Source organism: Salmo trutta, chromosome 14, assembly GCF_901001165.1.
Source record: "Salmo trutta chromosome 14, fSalTru1.1, whole genome shotgun sequence".
NCBI classification, from domain to species: Eukaryota; Metazoa; Chordata; class Actinopteri; order Salmoniformes; family Salmonidae; genus Salmo; species Salmo trutta.
This window is the reverse complement of record NC_042970.1, coordinates 42,670,869-42,695,868: the sequence shown is the minus strand read 5'-3', so window position 1 is coordinate 42,695,868 and position 25,000 is coordinate 42,670,869. Positions and strand designations below refer to the sequence as shown.

The 25,000-nt window shown below is 43.2% G+C and overlaps 1 protein-coding gene across 1 annotated transcript in view; it reads left to right on the top strand.

Annotated features, from left to right (window-relative positions):
- Positions 1-20: 20 nt before the first annotated feature.
- The window catches only part of nfasca (neurofascin homolog (chicken) a), a 143,617-nt gene continuing 118,637 nt past the window's right edge, over positions 21-25,000 (top strand). Inside the window, exon 1 of the mRNA XM_029775930.1 lies at positions 21-245. The gene's annotated coding sequence lies outside the window, so the exon portion shown is untranslated. The remainder of the gene's footprint in view (positions 246-25,000) is intronic.

Sequence of the window (25,000 nt, the reverse complement as noted above, 5' to 3'; positions counted from 1 at the left end):
CTACAGTCGAAGATGCGATTGAGGCTTAACGGATAGGGAGTAGGAGGAACAGGGAGAGAGACTGAATAAGAAACGGAGAGAGCGAGAGAGGTAGGAGAGAATCCACGAGAGACCTGTACCGCATTACACGAAAGGAGAGAGCACAGACACACACTCTCTCATACACAGCATACGCTACTGCAGAGCTGACACACATCGCGGAGAGAAGGAGAAGAAACAGCGATATCTCTACTGTCACCGCACAGGTAAGCAACAGCAGCACTATATTCATCTAACAGGCTTCTAATAATAGCACACTTGCGCATCGGGTGGTGTCATATTGACTAGCGGCTAGCGGGTTTATGAAGAGTTGGAGATGGGGAGATGAAATTATGATGTGAAGGGATGCTGCGTCTTCCGTAAAGACGGTAGAGGTTGTCGGTAAAGCCCTGGCCTTGTCGTTAATCTGCAGTCGTTCCTGGCCGGGAATTGGGCCGAGCCGAGCCCAATGCTCTGCGCGTCGCTGAAAGATGCTGCGGTGGGTGATTTTTTGCTGCTCTGCGCAAATTATAAACAGGGCCAGAATCTATGAAAAGTACAGTCGTTTATTCCACACACCCATCACATTTACGTATTTGTAGGTAGTTGTGATGTTTGACATAATATCGAGCTGTAGAGGAGACAAACGAGCTATTGAATGGTTGTTAGCAGGGTTGTTTTGTTAGGCCAGGGGCTGCGGGCAGAGATGGCTGGTACTGTAAATGATCCCAGAGAGAGGGAGGATGATACTAGCGCTCCTTGAAGTGAGAGTGAGTGACTGGTCATGCAGAGATAATTCAGGGGATCGGTTTGTTTATCTGAATCAGGTCATGTCACCAAACGAGCCATTGGTGCCTTGGCTTTCATGGGAGTGTATTTTGTTGAGCGTTCTGATTCATCCATCCGCAAGGCCTCTGTGTAAGGACACACGTTTAATTAGCTAGGCCTATTCACTGCTTAAATATTTGGGTGGAAATCAACATGTATAGCCTTGTGCTTTACCTGAGTTTCATTTACCTGCTGTCTAAGTGGAGGAAACTAATAACTTATCTCTTGCCTTGTCTTGGGTCTGTGTGGGTTTTTGTGCACCTGCATATAGGGAGGACAGTGTGTAGTGTAGGCCCAACATGCTTTGGGTAGAAATTGCACTAAGGCACAAATCTAGGATCCGTTTATCCACCTCCAATCCTAAACATAATTAAGGGGGGAATGCATAACTGACCTGTGATGAGATTCCAGGGCAAACGTCCTCTTACCACTGCAGGGCCAGATACATATGATGAGCTATCATGTCATCACATGTGTGACATTGGGACATATTATTTCACCTAGACAGGGCTGTATTAGCTGTAGCTGTGTTTACCCTGTGTGTGTGTGTGTGTGTGTGTGTGTGTGTGTGTGTGCGCGCGCGCATTTGCATGTGTGCATGTGCGTGTGTGTGTATATTTGTGTGTGCAACTGTGCATATGTGTGTGTGTATCAGTACCTGGGCTGTGGCCTGTGGTTGATGGTGTTACATAAGGGCTGTAGAGGGGAACATCTGTCCCTCTTCTCTCCCTCCCAGCAGGCCGTCTCTGGGACAGCTTAAACACAGCAGCAGCACTGGACAGATGTCAGCTGGAACTATAACAAAGACCCCCCCCTCACACACTGACTGACTGACTGACTCACTGACTGACTCACTGACTGACTGACTGACTGACTGACTGACTGACTCACTGACTGACTGACTGACTCACTGACTGACTGACTGACTGACTGACTGACTCACTGACTGACTGACTGACTGACTCACTGACTGACAGACTCACTGACTCACTGACTGACAGACTCACTGACTCACTGACTCACTGACTGACTGACTGACTGACTCACTGACTGACAGACTCACTGACTGACAGACTCACTGACTCACTGACTGACTGACTGACTGACAGACTCACTGACTCACTGACTGACAGACTCACTGACTGACAGACTCACTGACAGACTGACTGACTGACTGACTGACGGACAGACGGACGGACGGACGGACGGACGGACCAACTGAGCTCAGATGATTTGGAGAGGGAAAAATTCCTGTTGAATAGAAATACTAGAGCTGTGGCTGTGGATCACAATGGAGATAGCAACATTAATAGCAACATTAATAGAAGGACAGACAGACAGATACAGTCTTAAAAAACGATATTCTCTTTCCTTATCTAATAATAGAATTACAACATTTTCCTTTGTTCTATTAAGGAAGGAAGTTGGTCTTAATTGGTAGCCAGGATGGAGGAATGGAGGGAAAGAGGGAACGAAGGATCCTTGTCTGAATTGCTCTGAACAAACAAATTAATTAGACACAATTTGATTTCAATATTTTATCTCTAGAATAGAGAAAATTCTGTCCCCACTGACTTTATTTGACCCCATATATACACTCAGCTTGCACTAATGACCTCACAGATCAGGGTTTGGATGCAGAAGCAAAGAAACATAGATCTATTAGCATATTAATTGCTACTGATCGACGCTGATCAATAAAAGGCCACTCTGAAATATGCAGCTTTGTCTCATGTTTTGGGGGTAGCGTGCAATTGGCAGGAGTATCCACCAGAGCTGTTACCAGACAATTTAACCTCTCTAGGGTATGTTTGACGAAATCGTCCCACCTACACAACAGCCAGTGGAATCCCGTGGCGCGTTATTCAAATACCTTAGAAATGCTATTACTTCAATTTCTCAAACATATGACTATTTTACACCATTTTAAAGACAAGACTCTCGTTAATCTAACCACACTGTCCGATTTCAAAAAGGCTTTACAATGAAAGCAAAACATTAGATTATGTCTGCAGAGTACCCAGCCAGAAATAATCAGACACCCATTTTTCAAGCTAGCATATAATGTCACATAAACCCAAACCACAGCTAAATGCAGCACTAACCTTTGATAATCTTCATCAGATGACACTTCTAGGACATTATGTTATACAATACATGCATGTTTTGTTCAATCAAGTTCATATTTATATCAAAAACCAGATTTTTACATTAGCATGTGACGTTCAGAACTAGCATACCCACTGCAAACTTCCGGTGAATTTACTAAATTACTCACGATAAACGTTCACAATAAACATAACAATTATTTTAAGAATTATAGATACAGAACTCCTTTATGCAATCGCTATGTCCGATTTTAAAATAGCTTTTCGGTGAAAGCAAATTTTGCAATATTCTGAGTAGATAGCCCAGCCATCATGGGCTAGCTAATTTGACACCCACCAAGTTTGGCCCTCACCAAACTCCAATTTACTATTAGAAAAATTTGATTACCTTTGCTGTTCTTCGTCAGAATGCACTCCCAGGACTTCTACTTCAATAACAAATGTTGGTTTGGTTCAAAATAATCCATAGTTATGTTTAAATATCCTCTGTTTTGTTCGTGCGTTCAAGACACTATCCGAAGGGTGACGAAGGGTGACGCGCCCGACGCGTTTCGTGACAAAAAAATTCTAAATATTCCATTACCGTACTTCGAAGCATGTCAACCGCTGTTTAAAATCAATTTTTATGCGATTTTTCTCGTAAAAAAGCGATAATATTCCGACCGGGAAACCCTGTTTACGTTCAAAGGTGAAAAAATAAAAACATGGTGTCGCCTCGTGCACGCGCCTCAGTCTCATTGTTCTCTGATCGACCATTATCCAAATGCGCTACTGTTTTTCAGCCAGGGCCTGCAAAGACATCATTCAGCGTTTTGCCGCCTTCTGAGAGCCAATGGGAGCCGTAGGAAGTGTCACGTTACAGCAGAGATCCTCAGTTTTCAATAAAGAGAGTGTAGAAGCCCAAGAAATGGTCAGAGAGGGCGCTTCCTGTAAGGAATCTTCTCAGGTTTTTGCCTGCCATATGAGTTCTGTTATACTCACAGACACCATTCAAACAGTTTTAGAAACTTTAGGGTGTTTTCTATCCAAAGCCAATAATTATATGCATATTCTAGTTTCTGGGCAGTAGTAATAACCAGATTAAATCTGGTACGTTTTTTATCCGGCCGTGCAAATACTGCCCCCTACCCTAGAGGTTTAATGTCCATTTCTCTACCATAAGCCGCCTCCGACTTTTGTCAGTACGTCCCACCTGCCTCACAACCACAGACCACATGTATAGTGTCGTGTGGGCGAGCGGTTTGCTGATGTCAACATTGTGAACAGAGTGCCCCATGGTGGCCGTAGAGTTATGGTATAGGCAGGCATTAGCTATGGACAACAAACACAATTGCATTTTATCTATGGCAATATGAATGCACAGAGATACCGTGACGAGATCATGAGGCCCATTGTCGTGCCATTCATCCGCTGCCATCACCTCATGTTTCAGCATAACAATGCATGTCCCCATGTCGCAAGGATCTATGCACAATTCCAGAAAGCTGAAAATAGCCCAGTTCTTTCATGGCCTGCATACTCACCAGACATGTCACCCATTGAGCATATTTGGTATGCTCTGGATCGACTTGTTTGACAGCATTCTCCAGTTCCTGCCAATATCCAGTGACTTTGCACAGTGGAGTGGGAAAACATTCCACAGGCCACAATAAAGAGCCTGATCAACTCTATGCGAAGGAGATGTGTCGCGCTGCATGAGATTAATGGTGGTCACACCAGATACTGACTGGTTTTCTGATCCACACCTCTTTCTCTCTCTGTGCCTCCAGACTGATGTCTCAGATACCTTTTTTAAGGTATCTGTGACCATCAGATGCATACCTGTATTCCCAGTCATGTGAAATCCAAAGATTAGAGCCTAAGGAATTTATTTCAATTGACTTATTTCCTTATATGAACTGTAATTTAGTAAAATCTTTGAAATTGTTATATGTTGCGTAAATGTTTTTGTTCAGTATACATTAAACGGTTTCCATTTCTAATCTACTGCTCTAGGAGATGCATATCTACAGTAGATCCATCACAATAAGCATGCACCACACATACACACACACACACACACAAAAATACAATGCCTCGTCATAAAGGGAAACCGGAAACCTGGAGTCGGATGTCGTCAAGCTTTAAAGACGTGTAAGCAAAAGCTCCACCTGTTTGTCAAGAGGGCAAGAAGGAGTTATTAACATTGCTAACACCTATCCAAATCTACACAAGTGCCTATCGAGAAGGGACTAGGAGTCCATTTGGTATTGGGCAACAGTACCAGACTGAGTCTAGTGGTGTATTTTAATAATATCTTAGCTCACACATTAAAAGCTTTTTAACTTTCAAACCCACACACTTGCTTGGACTTTGATTTGTTATGCTACTTAGTACCTATTTGTGGTTAGAATTGTTTGATTGAGATTTTCTGGTACTATTCCCCTCCAGGAGGATCTGTGGTTGTTTTCGAATACCTGAAGCTCTCCTGATACTTCTTTCTCTTCATGAGTCTAGTGGTTGAAGGAGGTCTTGTGTTCTAGTGGTGGATTGTGATTTCTCTCTGTGTTGCAGTACATATGTTTCACCACCAGGTGCTGATATTCAATGTAAAACTCTGTTGTTACTCCACTGATGTGGCCGGTAGCAGAACAGACCTCCAGTGTCTCAATGCTGAATGGCTTTTGGATGTTAATGGCGGACATCTGAACTGGATCAAGTCAAACATTACAGGTTTGCTCCAATGGACCCTGCTCCCCAGGGTAGTTTGTAAACACATCCTAGATGTTTCCCCACCATTACCTCACAGGCCCTTTGTTTGATTCCAGTCTGAGTCAAACCCAGAAACTGTGTTGGCTTAGTTTAGCGCTTACACAAGCAGGTGCATCTATCCCAGAAACATACCCAGTATGTATGTATTTCTTTGTTTGTATGTGTGTGTGTATGTGTGTATGGTACGTCCCCACACACACACATACACACACACACATACGTACACACGCCTGTCCACCCGACCATCCCATCCCAGTTCCTCACGCTGTGTTTGGGCCATATGGCCTCTTTCCCAGTGATCCCTGTCTCTGGCATGTTGTCAGCTGATTGGAGCACTGGATGGCGGTCAGTCCTGGGGTAGACCCGTGGAGGTGCGCAGCGATAGGTCAATTAAATCTGCATTAGAGAAGCCTGCTGTCCTCTCAGTGGCTCACCTGGCATTGGACTGAGCCAGACAGCTAGAAGAACGGCAGGTTTTAATTCAGACTTGGCACTCAAGTCTCATTCTGTAGGTCAGGAAGATACAGTCTGATCCATACACTGTGCTTTGTTTAAAGCTAGAATGCACACAAACGCACACATGCGCACACGCACACACACACACACACACACACACACACACACACACACACACACACACACACACACACACACACACACACACACACACACACACACACACACACACACACACACACACACAGCAAAATGCATCCTTTCATAGGTTGAGTCACCCCATCATGAGAAACTTGTCTTTCTCTTCCCTCCCTCCTCCATCCTTCTTTTCCCTCCCTCCCTCTCTCCCGCCCTCCCCCCTCCCTTCTTCCCCCATGCCCTCTCACGTTTCCCATCCAGAGGTCTTTGTTTCCAGTTTCTATTTTTAAACACAAAATAGCAACTTCTTCCTGAGGGAAGGTCTGAGCAGAAAGGGAGAGGTGTGGGAACGGAGAGAGAGAGAGGAGACAGAGAGAAGTGCATCTGGGCGAGGTCACTTTTAAGCGCATCGTCTGGCTGTGAGCCAGGATGGATGGAGAGAGTGAGTGAGGGAGGGATGGAGGGAGGAGAATTTCCTGTAGACTCTGACCCAGGGAGGAGCTGCCTGTAGGGTGGTAGGAACACTGGCTCAGCTCCAGGATTCACTCAGGCCTCCACTGAGACATCAGTCTGGAGGCACAGAGAGAGAAAGAGAGAAAGAGAGAGCGAGAGCCCTTACATCGAGCAGACAGGATGACTAAGGGTTATTCTGGGTAAAATGTGCATCGCTGATATGATCAATACAATGTGAATTATGTCTTAAGGTTACTCTATGTTTTGGGTTCATGCTCGCTCCTCTGTCTGTCTGTCTGTCTGTCTGTCTGTCTGTCTGTCTGTCTGTCTGTCTGTCTGTCTGTCTGTCTGTCTGTCTGTCTGTCTGTCTGTCTGTCTGTCTGTCTGTCTGTCTGTCTGTCTGTCTGTCTGTCTGTCTGTCTGTCTGTCTGTCTGTCTGTCTGTCTGTCTGTCTGTCTGTCTGTGTGTGTGTGTGTGTGTGTGTGTGAAAAGGAAAACATGTGGTACGGTCTTAAAGGCAGGCAGAAGGATGAGGACCAAAATAGTGATGGTGGTAGAGGTAAATAATAATGTCTGCGAAAAATAAACAAAACAAAATTTTGAACATAACCAATTAACTGGTTGTAACCTCGTTGAACCTCTCTCTGGGCAAAATCATTGCCTAAGAACTTGCTCCAAGAATTGCCAACAAACACAAGACAAACACAAAGCAAGCACTCGAAAAAACAGCGCAAATAAATTAATTTCACTGAAGCTACAAAGACAACAGGATGACTTGCTAGCCACATGGGGAGTACAGATTAGCATTTATACAACATTAAAATCTCTAGAAAAGTTTAGGCAAGTCATAATTCTAGAAGGCAGAAGGGAGTGCACTTGACGCCTGGCCATCTCTCCGTCTGCCCGTCTGTTTCTCTCTCCTTTGATCAGTAGCGTGTGTATGTTTTCTTTTCATAGAGACACAAAGAGACCTAGACTAAACAAAGTGTCCATTGACAGGGTTTGAACTGTAGCATCAAAGCTAGCAGGGAAAGAGGACTACATGTGCTAGAAAATACTATTCTAGAGGACTCATTTTTATGTTGTCTCGTTTGTTCTGAAAGTCCCTCAAACCCTCAATGACAGTAGAAATGTTTTGTTTTTTGTTGGTCTAAAGACGTGAATGGTTTCTGGTGCACTCTGATGTGTGCACTAATAATAACACACAGGGCAGAGCAGGGTGCACACGCACACACACATACACAGTTAAGTACACAGTTAAGCACAGCTACACACACAGTGGAAGGCAGCTACACACATAGTTACACACACAACGCTGACTTCACCATCTGTGGCACTGTATCTACATCCAGCTACCAGGTGCATCTCTCCCTTCCCCTGTGTGTGTGTGTGTGTGTGTGTGTGTGTGTGCGCGCGCGTGTGTGTGTGTGTGTGTGTGTGTGCGTGTGTGTGTGCGTGTGTGTGTGTGCACTCTTCTGCTTCACACCCGCACGTAGCACTGTAACATTAGGACATACAGATGCATCAAGGACAAATCCGACAGGGGACTTTTCAGCTTCCATAATGATAAAAGCAGAGCAGGGAAACTCAAACTAAATGTTTTCTGAAAAGTTACTAATATATCTTTCTTTTAGACACTGTGTTTACCCTATGGTGGCAATACCTATTCTATTCTATTCTATTCTATTCTATTTTTAAACCACATATAACTAAGCACACACCACTAAATGATAGCGTTCTATTCTATGTTTTTCTATTCTTCTATTCTATTTAGACATGTTAGTAGCTGCATATTTTGTATGTGTGTGTGTGTGTGTGTCTGTGTGTGCTGGTTAGTTTTATTAGGGCACATCTGTAGGTAGCATCTGGCGTTCTTCAAAGAGGAAATGAGCCTTTTGTAAATCCTCTAATCATTACTAGTCTGTCTGTAGGCCCTTGGCTAACGCTCCTCACCACAGAGATGTATGACCCCTTGGTGAGTGCAGGAAATCGGCTATTGTCGCTGCTGGTACTCCAATATATTCACTTTATTTTTATTTGACGATAGAAAATACTTGGAAAACGATGAAAATGAATGTTTTTTTATGGTGCTCTTACCCTAAGAGCACTGTTTATTAGGTATTGATTTCCATGTCAAATCAATCAATCAATGACATAAAGAGCTGCTTTTTGTGTAAGGTAGTTTTGGTATAAAGACATTGACCACATTCCTCACACTTTGTTGATGTTCATTCATCTCATCAGATGTTGTAAAATATTATAACATTTTATGACAAAACATTTTTTGGTCTGGATAAAGAATTTGCATGAGAGTGATTGATCATTCAATTTCATTTATTTAGCGAGGTTGTCCACTTAGTAAGACTTGCCACTGTTTTCAAGGTCGTTCTGGGTTTATCAGACACCTACAGTCCTAAACCTACCTTCCTTCCCACCCTGTCTAGCAGCTGTTGACATATAAGCCTATCGCAGTGTTCCCACTATTGATGACTGCTAGAGAGGACAGGTGAGGAGCAGACCCCACAACAGACTTTTGTTTTCAGTCTGAATGTCTCAAACCTGCCAACAAAGGAGACCCTCCCTCTGTCTGAATTTCTCATTAACCACATATGGTTTTCTCCAGTCATGTGTGTGTATGTGTGCGTGTGTGTACACGTGCGTGTGTGGTTGTGTGTCCTGTTAGCCCCTGGCTAGCTGTCTGTAGCTTATTGATTACGTTAACCCATCAGTGGATCAATGAGAGTGTGACTGGGGGTGTCACCTGATATGATTGGCTTTATCACCTTGGCGTTAGGAGATTAACGGGGTATTTTGACCCCTTAAACGACTCTTGCCCACTCCTAGGGTTACAGAGAGAGGTGAAGAGAGCTGTGTGTGTACTACTGTATGTGTGAGGGGTTAGAGGAACGTGACCCAAAACCTAAAAGGGTCATGATGGCACCTGTCATGGTTGTTGAGTGATAGAGCTGAGGGAAAAAGAGAGGGACTTAATTCGATTCAATTCCTCCCTTTGTGTTCTTATTCCTCTACAACATCCCCAGTGTTGTCGTCTATAATTACTACCGTCGTTATTTTAAACCCCTCCTGTTCAGGCAGGTGTGTGTCTGTGGGCCATATAGCACTGCAGTGTTAATGATGGCTGATGGGATAGGGTCAGGGGTCACAGTCCTCCATTAGGGAGGAGTGTGTGTGTGTGGTCTCCAGGTGGTTGTTTTAGCTACAGTATATAAAGCAGTTCTAATTAATTACAGTGTAAGTCTAATTGTAACTGATGACGATGGTCTGTTGTCCTGTAGTGACATAAGGGCCATTGGTGTAGACAGAATGGCCATGCAACGTCTTTAAAGATGCAGGTAGATTCTAGTGGAGTGTACAGTACACACACTATCAACTGTCGTGTCACGCATGCTCTGATTGTCAGCAGTACTGTGTCATTTTACCCAGTGTGTGTCTTTGCCGTGACCCTCTGCACAGTAAGACCTGAAATACACGTACAATAACACCTAAAAAAATATATACAAATGACGAACTTTCTTTTCGTGTAGATAAACTTGACCTAATAGCGGGCGTGTTTACGATTGATTATAAGCAATGGCTTTGTTAACTTAGTCTGTCTGTTGAACTGTCGTTTGATGCTCCAGCAGCTAATCCGCTGGATGTGCGGGGGTGTAGAAGCGCTAGCCTATAGGCTATCACACGTCGGTAAAAACATTGTTTGATGTATGGACTTTATTTTCTACAATGCACATTTTCATTGCTCGCTAGCAAATAAATAAATCGATCTTCTTTTTTAAAAAAAAGGTTGGATGTGTCTGACTATTCATGAATTATTCAACAGCAATCGACAATGTTGTTCTGGCTCTGAGGCCTATGATGCACTAATGTTCTGTCAAATGCACCAATCCAATCCAACCTGGCATGGTGTAATTTGATATGGAATCTCTTCTTAATTTGTAGACTAATCAGAGCTGATAACTAGGCCATGGACATGTTGCGTGTATTTGTTTCTATTTTAATGATTGTCAATTTCATCTTCACACTATAGCATAGCTGTCTCTCTCCCTTTCATACTGTCCTTGTCAATTCATCATCTTATAGCCTACTTTCGGAAAGCCTAAGGTAGGCCCAGGTTTTTTATACATTTTAAGGAATGGAGAACTATTTTCTCTTGTGTCTGACTTACGCTGGTGGCTTTGATTGATAGGCGCTTTTACGGGGGTGTGACGCGTGTGAGTTCGCTGATTCTTCTCTATATGCCTAATATGACCATTCAGAAGGTTTCCTAAAGTAGCCTGTCTGGACTCTTTAATAATAATCAAATGCTCCTGTCATGATTTATTCTTGTAAAAGCCCTATTTTCAGTAGCTTAGGCTATATTGTTTCTCTCATTACGGCATCCTCTCTTTGAAGAACATATGCTAATGCCACTGCCATTGAATGACCGCAGCAGCAGGGTTTGTGATGTTTTGGGAAAAGTGGGAGAAAAACCCATTGGACTCCATGTGAATGGTTATGTGCTTTGAAATAGCTTTCACGTTTCAGGTAAGACCCAAATGCAGACATTGTTGAAGTAACCATGTTTATTACAGCAACAGGGGCAGGCAAACGACAGGCCATGGCAGCCAGGGGTCGATAATCCAGAGTAGTGGGGCAAAAGTACAGGACGGACGGCAGGCAGGCTCAAGGTCAGGTCAGGCAGAGGTCGGTAATCCAGAGTAGTGGGGCAAAGGTACGGGACATCGGGCAGGCTCAGGGTCAGGGCGGGCAGAAAAGGTAAAAACTGGGAAAACAGGAACAGTCAATAGACAGGAACAGAGGGTAAACCGCTGGCAGGCTTGACGAAACAAAACGAACTGGCAACAGACAAACAGAGAACACAGGTATAAGTACCCAGGGGATAATGGGGGAGATGGACGACACCTGGAAGGGGGTGGAGACAAGCACAAGGACAGGTGAAACAAATCAGGGCGTGACAATAGGATCCGTATAAAAACAATTTTAGATGCAGAAAAGCCAACAGACAAGGTAGGAATATGTATTTATTAATAATAATAATAATGTTGGCATGCGTTAATGTTGTGTCAATACGAAAATGTGACAGACCTCTCCAACCTGACATTTCTTAATTTGTAGATTCATATTTATGATGTAATAACCTGAATAATACTAATGAAATTCCAAGTGTAATGGCCTGTTTCAAAAATGTTTTATTAAGAAGCATATCCATGTAAACGTGTACAAACATAATTATGACCTCCCCTTTTTACATAGGGCCTTATAGACCTAAGACAACAGTAACAGGGCTCCCGAGTGGCACATCGGTCTAAGGCACTGCATCTCAGTGCTAGAGGCATCACTACGGACACCCTGGTTCAAATCCAGGCTGTATCACAACCGGCCGTGATTGGCAGTCCCGTAGGGCGGCACACAATTGGCCCAGTGTCTTCCGGGTTTGGATGACACTGTAAACAACAAGTTGTTCTTAACTGACTTGCCTAGTTAAATAAAGGTAAAAATAAATAAAATAACATACTGTACATTTAAACAAAATGGACACCAAAAAAATATGAAAAATAAATTAAAAGAAAAAACAGCAATCAGGTGTAATGCATTAGTGAAATTGCACGTTTATTTTGATAGCCTATGCGTTAAATTGTGTCAATACAAAAATGTGACATTCCTCTCCAATCGGACATTTGTTAATTTGTATACTATACTACAATTTAGCGGTAATAACAACCACCGGTTATGCCGGTGACCGTGTACATTGGCCTGGCCAATTACCTTAACCTCAAATTCCAAGACTATCACAGCCCTAATGTATGCGTGTGTGTGTGTGTGTGTGTGTGTGTGTGTGTGTGTGTGTGTGTGACCACCACTCTCCAGCTGACAGGGATAAGCGCGACAGGCTCATGTCCAACAATGAGAGAAGTTAAACAGGAATGAGAGAGCAAGAGAGACTGCAGCCTGTCACCATTCACACACAGCCTGCACTAGTGTCTCCCTCCTCTCTCTCCCCCCACTCCCGCTGTCTCCCTCTCGTCTCCTCTCCCCCTTTTTCTCTCTCTCTCCCTCCCTCACACACTCTCGATCTTTACAGTCTGTCACCATCTACAGTCCCCAACCTTTCCCTCCTTCCCTCTCTATCCCCCTCCCCACTTCTCCCGCTCTCCTCTCTTCTCCCGGCAGATGGACAGTGGTGGCGGGCTGAGGAGGTGTGAGGGTGTCTCTGTGGGGATTGAGGGGGGGTGAGGGATGCTGGGGTCTTTTGATAATTTAACCGGCCCTCTGCTGCCCTCAGGGGACGTACTATTGTCTCCATTGTTCCCCTGAAAGTGGGCCAAGAAAGAGAGAAATTAAGAGTATGAGAAAAAGATGGGGGGATTGATTGGTAAGAAAGAAAGAGAAGGAGGAACAGTGAACACGGGGATGAATCAAGGAGAGAAAGATGGAGCAAGTGATTGTAAGTGATGTTCGATTTATTTTACTGGTGGAAGTGTTTTGTGTGATGGTACATTATAGTGACCATATTGTGATTTGTGCTCAATGGACCATAGAGGGTCAACTGTACTGTAAATGTCAATGCTTTCTTTCATCCAAAATATCTTCCCTCAGTTCTCTCTCTCTCTCTCTCTCTCTCTCTCTTCTGAGGTATCTGTTCAGACAGCTATGTCTCTTCTTCTCTTCCCTTCAATTCAAAGGGGCTTTATTGGCATGGGAAACACATTTTTACATTGCCAAAGCAAGTTAAATAAACAAAACATAGAATTTAACAGGAAATATTGCACTCAAAGGTTGAAAAGAGATAGACATTTCAAGTGTTATATTGTCATCTATGTACAGCAATGTGCAAATAGTTTTAGTACGAATAGTAGGGGGAGATAAATAAACAGATAAATATGGGTGGTATTTACAGTGTTGTTTGTGCTCCACTGGTTGCCCTTTTCTCATGGCAAATTTGCGTTGTACACAAAGTATATTCATGTCACGTTGGTATAAAGGGTCGGGAGACAGGCGCAGGAAAGCATAATCGTTCACACACGAACCAACGAACATTTTAACAATAATTGACAGGACAATGGTGAACAAAGGGCACGCTTATACAATTACTAATCAATGGGAATAGGGGCCAGGTGTGTGTAAAGAAAGTTCCGGAGGGATCCTTGACAGTACCCCCCGCCGCGCAACGACACCGGCCTTGAGGGCGGTCACAGGAACGCAGTGTGGGTCGATCAGGACCCGATGCAGCTGCCGAAGTTGCGTTGTCGTCGGACGGGCCAGTTGCCGCTACCAAAGTTGCGGCGGTGTCGGACGGACCAGTCGCAGCGTCGTCGGACGGGCCATTCCCGCTGTCTCCCTTAGTGGTAGATTATTCTGTTATGTCGGTATGAAGGATCGGGAGACAGGCGCAGGAATGCGTAATCTGGGTTTTATTTTCCCAAATTACAGCGTGCCGTGTAAAGGCAAGGAACGAAGACCAAACAAACACATATACAAAACACAGGGTAGAAACCCAAACAAAAGAGCGACGAGTACATTGAATAAATACACAATCGCAAAATGATTATCACATGGGACGAGACCCATAATCATCTGCACAATATACATGGCACGAAAGCCAAAACAACATAGCACAGGTACTCACACGAATCAACGGACATTGTAACAATAATCGTTCTAAAAGTAATCAATGGCGAACAAAGGGCACACTTATGCAATTACTAATCAATGGGAATAAGGGCCAGGTGTGAGTAATGAAAGTTCCGGAGGCATCCGTGACAATTCTATTGGGTGTTTGTTCCATTTTGTGAATTATTGGTTGGTGAGTGGACCCCAGACCTCACAACCATAGAGGGAAATGGGTTCTTTAACTGATTGAAGTATTTTTTTTGCCAGATCCTAATTGGTATGTTGAGTTTTATGCTCCTTTTGATGCGGTAGAAGACCCTTCTTGCCTTATCTCTTAGATCGTTCACAGCCTTGTGGAAGTTACCTGTGGTGTTGATGTTTGCCCCCAGAACAGTTTCAATTCATCAGGGTATGGATTACAAGGTGTCGAAAGCCTTCCACCCCTACAAAAAAGATTGCCGTTTTGAAACTGCAGTAAAAGTACAGTAACTGCAGTCGACTGTGGTATTTTGGATGCAGTAATTGCAGAATAACTGCAAAATTACTGCAGTAAAAAAAAACGTATTCTGGACACAGAATTTGCCGCATAGTGCAGTTATACTGCACTCTGACTGAAATATATTTTCTTAAGCAACAGGGATGTTTCCCACAGTTGTATCAAGATGGCTGGATGTCCTTTGGTCCACCACCCATTCTTAATACACAAAGGAAACTGTTGAGCGTGAAAAATGTTTTTGACAAAAACTGGTGCACCTAGCACCTACTACCATACTCCGTTCAAAGGCACTTCAATCTTTTGTATTGCCCATTCACGCTTTGAATGGCACACATACACAATCCGTGTCTCAATTGTCTCAAGGCTTAAAAATGATTTAACCTGTCTCCTCCCCTTCATCTACACTGATTTAAGTGGATTTAACAAGTGACATCAATAAGAGATCATAGCTGTCACCTGGATTTACCTGGTCATCCTATGTCATGGAAAGAGCAGGTGTTCTTAATGTTTTCTATACTCAGTGTATTTGTTGAAGAGGGTGGGGCTCAATCTGCATCCCTGTCTCACCCCACGGCCCAGAGGAAAGAAAATGTGTTTATTGGGTTTATTTTAACTGCACACTTGTTGTTTGTGTACATTGATTTGATAATGTCATATGTTTACCCCAACCCCCCCCCAAAACTGCTTTCCATACATTTTTTGAGCATACCCTCATGCCAAATTGAGTCAAAAGCTTTTCTGAAATCAACAATGCATGATAAGACTTTGCTTTTGTATTGTTTGTTTGTCAATAAGGGTGTGCAGGGTGTATACCACAGGAGGTTGGTCGCACCTTAATTGGGGAAGATGGGCTCGTGGTAATGGCTGGAGTGGAATAAGTGGAAAGGTCTCAAATACATCAAACACGTTGTTTCCATGTGTTTGATGCCATTCCATTCGCTCCATTATAGCCATTATTATGAGACGTCCTCCCCTCAACAGCCTCCACTGGTTTAAATGTGGTCTGTCGTACAATATTTTGGTAAGAAGCCAATTTGCTCAGGACATTGTTTTCACTGAGGAAATGTTGGAGTCTGCTGTTGATCTTTCTGAGATTACTGTTGATGAAAATTCCATGGTAATTATTGGGGTGAATTTTGTCTCCACTTTTGTGGATTGGGGTGAAGGATGGGTGTATAACACAAATGTCTAGCAACCCAAAGCTTGAGCGTTCTAATCTTATCATGGACACCTTTTGCACTTTAGCTAATTACCAACTTTGGCAACTACTTACACATTTTTAGCTACTTTGCAACTACTTAGTACGTTAGCTAGCCTTAATCCTTTAACATAACTCCTAACACTAACCTTACCCCTAACCCCTAGCCTAGCATACATTAGGGCTGGGCGATATGATGATATATATCGTGTGACGATAGAAAAACGTCTATCGTTTCATATTATGCTCTATTTTTTATTTTGTTGTGTCGCAAATGACGCTCTTTACGGCAATATTTTTTGTCAATTGGACACGTGCCTGTGGAAGGAAATTTGCAACACAAACAAACATGGAGGAGAGTGAACGTGACACAGAGTACGGAGACACAGAGCTCGTACCTAAAAGAGGGGCTACTTCGGTCACATGGACGTGGTTTGGGTATGAAAAGTCTGACACGGACCAGAAAACCTTCCTCTGCATAATATGCCGCAGGCCGGTCCCGACAACAGGCTCAAACACCACTAACTTCTTTAACCACCTACGCAAGAATCATGTGAAACAATATGGAGAGAGTCTATGGATGAGACCCCAAAAATTAGTTGAGTGCTCAAAACAAACCCCCGACTCAGACGTTGCAAGAGGCTTTTTCCCGCGGCACACCATATGGCAAAGAATCATGAAGATGGAAGGAGATAACAGCTGCCGTTACAACTTACATCTGCAAAGACATGGCCCCAATTTACACGGTCGAGAAACAGGGGTTTCGTGAGTTGGTGCTAACACTCGACCCAAGGTACCAAATGCAAATTGATATGTGACATGTATTAATGCCAAAATAACATGCAAAACAGGCAAGCCCCCCCCCCCCCCCCCCCCCCCCCCCCAAAAGAAATATTTACTTTTAGGGCTATATTTATTTTGTTTGCAACTATAGTTGAAGTGTTTTCTATTTACCTTTTTTTTGTTTTAGTTTGTTACATGCTTAATTGAAAATTTGTACAAAGGTTCTAAATAAAAGGAGAAATAATCAAATATGAGTAAGTACCTTTTATTTGTTGAGTATAATTCAAAATGTAATAAGAAATAGGCCTTTACATGTGGTCATTGTTTATAAACTATTTATTCATTTAATTTACAGAAGATGTGCTATATCGTGATATGTATCGTTATCTGGATATGAAATGACCTATATCGGGATATGAGATTTTGGCCATATTGCCCAGCCCTACCATAGATACTGTACAATACTAAATGGTTGTCTTAGATTTATGTACAGTATAGTACAAAATGCTATGAGATCAGGTTGCAGCCCAGCCAGCTAGCAGTTTGCAGTCAAAAGAAATGGAAATTCTTGCTAACTTGGTTAACTACTTTGTTAAATGGGTCTGTTTTTAACAAATCAACTGTTTTAGACTATTGTATTTTCACCAAGCAAAATAACTGATTGAATAAACAAAATAATTTTGGAATGAACACTTCCAGACATTTAAATAGTCAGTCGAAGTCAATATTTTAAGAACAGGTTTCATAGTGTAATGGTTAGAGGTCATGCTTGTTGATCAGAACATTGTGGGTTCGCCTCCTGGAGGAAATATTTTGACCATTCTTTCATTAAACCTCTTAGATGTAAAGTCCCCTGTTTAGGGGACATGCTTGGTTCTGGTTTCCAGTTCCAACTGACATTTTTACATGTAAATGGATCTCCTGTCTTATTGGCATTTTAATCCACATGTGTGCAGATCAACAGTGCCAAACTAACAAATCTGCCATGTGTTGGACATTTTTCAACTCTGCTGTGCAAACCTGTGGAAGCTAGCCAAAATAAGGATTATTCCACAATAGTGGAAATTCCACAGTAGTGGAATTTGCTTTTCGCCTTCAAAATAGAAGTGCCCCATTGAAAGTGATTCAAACTGATATAAATAGTGGAATCATGCCATATTTGGAGTAGGTATTGCTAAATAAGGTCGGGATGTTGAACTGCCCTTAGCCGTGGTAGATTGAACATATACTACACCCCTCGGGCCTTATTGCCTAACACCTACTGACCAAAAAAGGATGTTATTCTGATTTTTACATTTTTACATTATTCTGAAATAAAGGTTAAAGGAAATACAGGCATGCACCACATGACTACAAGACAAAGCAGCTTAATCAAGCCTGATGGTCTTGTAAGTATAAAAGCAAAGCATAATGGGATAATGTCTTACTGTGGTGTGTGACGAATCCAATATTTTACCTTTTATGCGGTACAAATCACATTATTGTGGAAGCATCTCTAAGAGTATGAATTAGGCTGTTTGAGAAGGTTTCAATCCTAAGCAACCTGCCTACACATACAGTGGTTCCTCCTTTAAAAGTTGCGAGCCTACACCGCAGGACTAAGAGGTACCCAGCGTCACAGCTTAATTGCTCCAGACCACTGTAAGGGGCAGCCAGAGCACTCATTATGCATTTTGGTCCGAAGGTTTTTATATGACCAATCATATCGAGTGGTTCCAATGACGAATCTGATACGAACCACCCGTCCCTGGTGACTTTCTTCAGCAAAGATGGCTGACAAAATATTACGGGGGAAGCAAATGTAAGTAGTTATAACATAACGAGTCAAGCAAAAAATGTACAATTGAGAGGAATATGTTAGTTAATGTAGAGACAAACGATCGTGCATATTTTTTGTCATAAAGTTAATTTACGCAAATCGCTATTTAGCAAGTTAGCTGACTAGCTAACATTAGCCAGCTAGCTAGCTAGTGTTATGACATGCGTATGAATTTGTAATTTGTGTTGTTTAATGTTTTAGAGACTCCTGAGAAAACCAGCAAACCAGGCTGTTGTCTTGTGAAACACTGGATGTAAAGAATCTAGCTAGCTAAAGCATTTACTGCAAATTGAATGTACAATTATGTTAGCTTGCCTTGCTTATATTCGCCATGCAATGCAGCTGAAGTATCATAGCTAGCTAACTATTTGTTTGCTTATTGTGTAGTGGAGGAGAAAAGTAACTGTATGCCTATGAATGTGTAGCTAGCAACAGTATGTAGCCGATCTGTGTATGGACCCTAAAACTTTTGGTATGAATATTAGTTCAGAACCTATCTATGAACCTCAGCTATCATAGTTGTATCGACTTCAAGTCTGAATGGCATTAATGAAGCCTATGGATTGCGTAGAATACAATAACTTTATTGTGCCAAGGATGCAAGTCCTATATACATGTACTGTAGTTATTACCACCAATGAGATCCCCCACATTGTAGCCTGTACATTGAATATATTCACTGATCATGTACTCTTTCTACTAGCTAGCGGTCTTCACCTTTAGCTCGGTCACCAGCCAGCTTTAGCTCGGTCAATACCTGCCAGTCTGCACAGCGCGATATCGGACTGCTTTTCTCCACCACATCACCGGATACCTGCTGCAAGCTCTGGGCCATTACACCGGATCATTGCAGCTAGCTAGCTGCAATCGAGTGTCTACCGCTGGCTAACGCCTCTGTCCTGAAGTAAGCACCAGTTAGCCTTGAGCTAGCCTCGAGCTAGGCCCATCTCCCGGCTAGCCGAAGAGGTATACCCGCTAATGCGTGGGATACAATACCTCTTTTGCCAATTGGCATGGACCCTTTATTGCCGACATGGAGCCCTGCCGATCCATCACGACTGGTCTGCCGATGTAATTGTCCGATGTGGTTTCAACAGGCTTTTCCGTTGCGTTGTCACCAAAGACCCATCTGCTAGCCCCGACCCGCTAGCTTTCTGAACGCTGTGCCTCCCGCTCGCCTAGCATAGTAGCGACTACCGAACGGCTCCCGGACTCACCTATTGCTGCTCATTGGACCCTATGATCACTCCGCTTCACATGCCTCTCTCTAATGTCAATATGCCTTGTCTTCTGCTGATTCGGTTAGTTAATGTTTTATTTCACTGTAGAGCCCCTAGTCCAGCTCAACATGCCTTAGATAGCTCTTTTGTCACACACCCCACACATGGGGAGACCTCACCTGGCTTAGCTGGTGTCTCCAGAGATGCAAGAACTCTCATCGTCACTCAATGCCTAGGTTTACCCCCACTGTAGTCACATCCTACCATACCCTTGTCTGTACATTGTGCCCTGAATCTATTCTACCACGCCCATAAATCTGCCCCTTTAATTTTCTGTTCCCAATGCACTAGACGACCAGTTCTTATAGCCTTTAGCCGTACCCTTATTCTACTCCTCCTCTGTTCCTTTGGTGATGTAGAGGTTAACGCACCCTGTAGCCCCCAGCGTCACACCTATTCCCCAGGCGCTCTCATTTGTTGACTTCTGTAAGCGTAAAAGCCTTGGTTTCATGCATGTTAACATCAGAAGCCTCCTTCCTAAATTTGTTTTATTCACTGCTTTAGCACACTCCGCCAACCCTGGTGTCCTAATCTGAATCCTGGTTTAGGAAGGCCACCAAAAATTCTGAAATTTCCATCCCCAACTACAACATTTTCCGTCAAGATAGAACTGCCAAAATGGGCTGAGATGCAAACTACTGCAGAGATAGCCTGCAGAGTTCTGTCATACTATCCAGGTCTGTGCCCAAACTGTTCGAGCTTCTACTTTTAAAAATGATCAAGGAACCTACCAGGTACAACCCTAAATCCGTAAACATGGACACCCTCATAGATATCATCCTGACAAACTTGCCCTCTAATTACACCTCTGCTGTCTTCAACCAGGATCTCAGCGATCACTGCCTCATTGCCTGCATCCGTAAGGGGCCGCGATCAAATGACCACCCCTCATCACTGTCAAACGCTCCCTAAAACACTTCAGCGAGCAGGCCTTTCTAATTGACCTGGCCCGGGTATCTTGGAAGGATATTGACCTCATCCCGTCAGTAGAGGATACCTGGTTGTTCTTTAAAAGTGCTTCCTCACCATCTTAAATAAGCATGCCTCATTCAAAAAATGTAGAACTAAGAACAGATATAGCCCTTGGTTCACTCCAGACTTGACTGCCCTTGACCAGCACAAAAACATCCTGTGGCGTACTGCATTAGCATCGAACAGCCCCCGTGATATGCAACTTTTCAGGGAAGTCAGGAACCAATATACACAGTCAGTTAGGAAAGCTAAGGCTAGCTTTTTCAAACAGAAATTTGCATCTTGTAGCACTAATTCCAAAAAGTTTTGGGACACTAGGCTAGGAAATACTTTCACCATGATAAACGGTTCTGACTTAGAATATGTGGACAACTACAAATACCTAGGCTTCTGGTTAGACTGTAAACTCTCATTCCAGACTCACATTAAGCATCTCCAATCCGAAATTAAATCTAGAATCGGCTTCCTATTTCACAACAAAGCCTCCTTCTCTCATGCTGCCAAACATACCCTCGTAAAACTGACTATCCTACCGATCCTTGACTTCGGCGATGTAAATTTACAAAAAAGCCTCCAACACTCTACTCAGGATATTGGATGTAGTCTATCACAGTGCCATCCGTTTTGTCACCAAAGCCCCATATTCTACCCACCACTGCGACCTGTATGCTCTCGTTGGCTGGCCCTCGCTACATATTCATTGCCACACCCACTGGCTCCAGGTCATCTATAAGTCTTTGCTAGGTAAAGCCCCGCCTTATCTCAGCTCACTGGCCTCCATAGCAACACCCACCCGTAGCACGCGCTTCAGCAGGTATATTTCACTGGTCATCCCCAAAACCAATTCTTCTTTTGTCTGCCTTTCCTTCCAGTTCTCTGCTGCCAATGGCTGGAACAACTGCAAAAATCACTGAAGCTGGAGACTTATATCTCCCGCTAACTTTAAGCATCAGCTCTCAGAGCAGCTTACCGATCACTGTAACTGTACACAGCGCATCTGTAAATAGCACACTCAACTACCTCATCCCCATATTGTTTTTTTTCTCTCTTTTGCACACCAGTATCTCTACTTGCACATCATCATCTGCACATCCATCACTCCAGTGTTAATGCTAAATTGTAATTATTTTGCCACTATGGCCTATTTATTGCCTTACCTCCCTAACCTTATTACATTTGCACACACTGTACATAGATTTTTCTATTGTGTTTTTGACTGTACGTTTGTTTATCCCATGTGTAACTCTGTGTTATTGTTTTTGTTGCACTGCTTTGCTTTATCTTGGCCACTTTGCAGTTGTAAATGAGAACTTGTTCTCAACTAGCCTACCTGGTTATATAAAGGTGAAATAAACAAAATAAAATAGCTTTGCCCCATCTATATGTCGTCAACCATAAATCAATGATAAATGTATCTTTTATTCCAACCTCCAACCCCAAGACCATATGCTTAATTACAAATGAACCCTGTATGATATAGAGTGGCACTGAAGAGCTAATCTTGAATAGGTCCACACTTTAATCTGTGAATGGATTAGAAATTTGTCATGTGGGTTAACTGTCATGTCTGCCCCATCATGTTGCCATATGGGGCAGACACAAAATGGCTCAGACAGAGAGGACTGCCTCGCTTCTTGCTCTTAGAAAACTTTGCAGTATTTTGTTTGTTTATGTATTATTTCTTACATTGTTAGCCCAGAAAATGTTTTTGTGTTATTACATTCAGCCGGGAAGAGCTATTGGATATCTGAGCGGCAGTAACTCACCAGCAGTACCAGCATCATGACCGGGAATATAACTTACCCAAAGCAGATCCTTTGTTCACACCCCCCAGGGTGATTGAACTGATTCCAGAAGCTGACCCAAAACAACGCCGGCAAAGGAGAGGTACTCGGAGTCGTCTTCTAGTCCGATTTAGGAGGTGCGCACCCCACCCACCGCTTCCAAGTATATTACTCACTAATGTTCAGTCTCTGGATAATAAAGTTGACAAGCTCCAGGCGCGGTCCTCTTTCCAGAGAGACATCAGGGATTGTAACATACTCTGCTTCACGGAAACATGGCTCTCTCGGGATATACTGTCTGAATCGGTCCAGCCAGCTGGATTCTCAGTTCATTGCGCAGACAGGAATATATATCTCTCTGGGAAGAAGAAGGACGGGGGTGTATGTTTCATGATTAACGACTCATGGTGTAATTGTGATAACATACAGGAACTCAAGTCCTTTTGTTCACCCGATCTAGAATACCTCACAATCAAATGCCGACCGTATTATCTCCCAAGAGAATTCTCATCGGTTATAGGCACAGCCATGTATATCCCCTCTCAAGCTGATACCACGACACCCTCAAAGAACTCCACTGGACTTTATGCAAACTGAAAATCACATATCCTGAGGCTGCATTTATTGTAGCATGGGATTTTAACCCCCACATTTTTACAAGCATTTCGCTACACCCGCAATGACATGTTCTAAACACGTGTACGTGACCAATCAAATTGGATTTGATTTGTGGTAATACACCAGGGATAAAGCTAAATGGCTATGCAACATCCCAAGGGGACAAGATGTCATGTAGTCATCAGGTATTTACACAAACGCACACACACACACACACACACACACACACACACACACACACACACACACACACACACACACACACACACACACACACACACACACACACTCACACTCACACTCCCCAGGAGACTAGTCATTGTGTATTCATAAACACACAGGGAAGTGTTGTATGAAGATTGACAGACATGCACAAAGACAGGAATATGTTCCGTGATTAATCCGATAACATTACGGAGCTTACTACATCAGTCATTGGCTTCATTAATAAGTGCATCAATGACATCGTCCCCACAGTGACTGTACGTACACATCCCAACCAGAAGCCATGAATTGCAGGCAACATCCGTACTGAGCTAAAGGCTAGAGCTGTTGTTTCAAGGTGCGGGACACAAATCCGGACACTTATAAGAAATCCTGCTACGACTTCTGATGGGACATCAAAATGCAAAGTCTCAATACAGGAAAAGATTGAATCCTACTATGCCAGCTCTGACGCTCGACGGATGTGACAGGGCTTGAAAACTATCACCGGCGACGATGAGGTTAGTGAACTGGTAGTGTGGTGCCAGAACAACAACCTCTCCCTCAACATCAGTAAGACCAAGGAGCTGATCGTGGACTACAGAAAACAGGGAGGGGAGTCCAAATCACTAAGGACTTAAAATAGTCCACAAACACGTGTTCAGTCATGAAGAAGGAGCGACAGCTCAGGAGGTTGAAAATGTTTGGCCTGGGTCCTCAAAAAGTTCTACAACTGTGCCATTGAGAGCGTCTTGACTGACTGCATCACTGCTTGGTATGGCAATAGCACCGTCCTCGATCTCATGGCACTTCAGCGGGCGGTGAGTACGACACAGTACATCACTAGCTCCAAACTCCCTGCCATCCAGGACCTCTATACCAGGCAGTGTGTCAGAGGAAGTCCCAAAAATAGACTCCAGCCACTGAAGCCATAGACTGTTCTCTCTGCTACCGCACAGCAAGTGGTACCAGTGCACCAAGTCCGGAACCAACAGTACCCGAAACAGTTTCTACCACCAAGTCATAAGACTGCCACACAAGACTTCTAAATAGCTAATCAAAATGGCTACCTGCTGCTACTGTCTGCTACTGTCTTATCTATCCTAGTCACTTTAACCCTACCTATATATACATAGCTACCTCGATTACCTTGTAATCCTGCACATCAACATGATACTGGTACTCCCTATATATAGCCATGTTATTTTTTTTACTCTTTATTCATTATTTACTGAGTATTTATTCCTTGTCACTATTTCTATTATTCTTATTTTTTATTATCTTTAATTCTGCATTGTAGAAAAGGACCAATAAGTAAGCCTTTTACTGTTAGTCTACACCTGTTGCTTATGAAGCATGTGACAAACACATTTGATTTGATTTAAGGCCCTCAGGGCATCAGCTAGCTGTCTTCGTAAGCCTTCTCACTAATTCACACTGGGTATGAAAGATAGTGTTGTGTGTG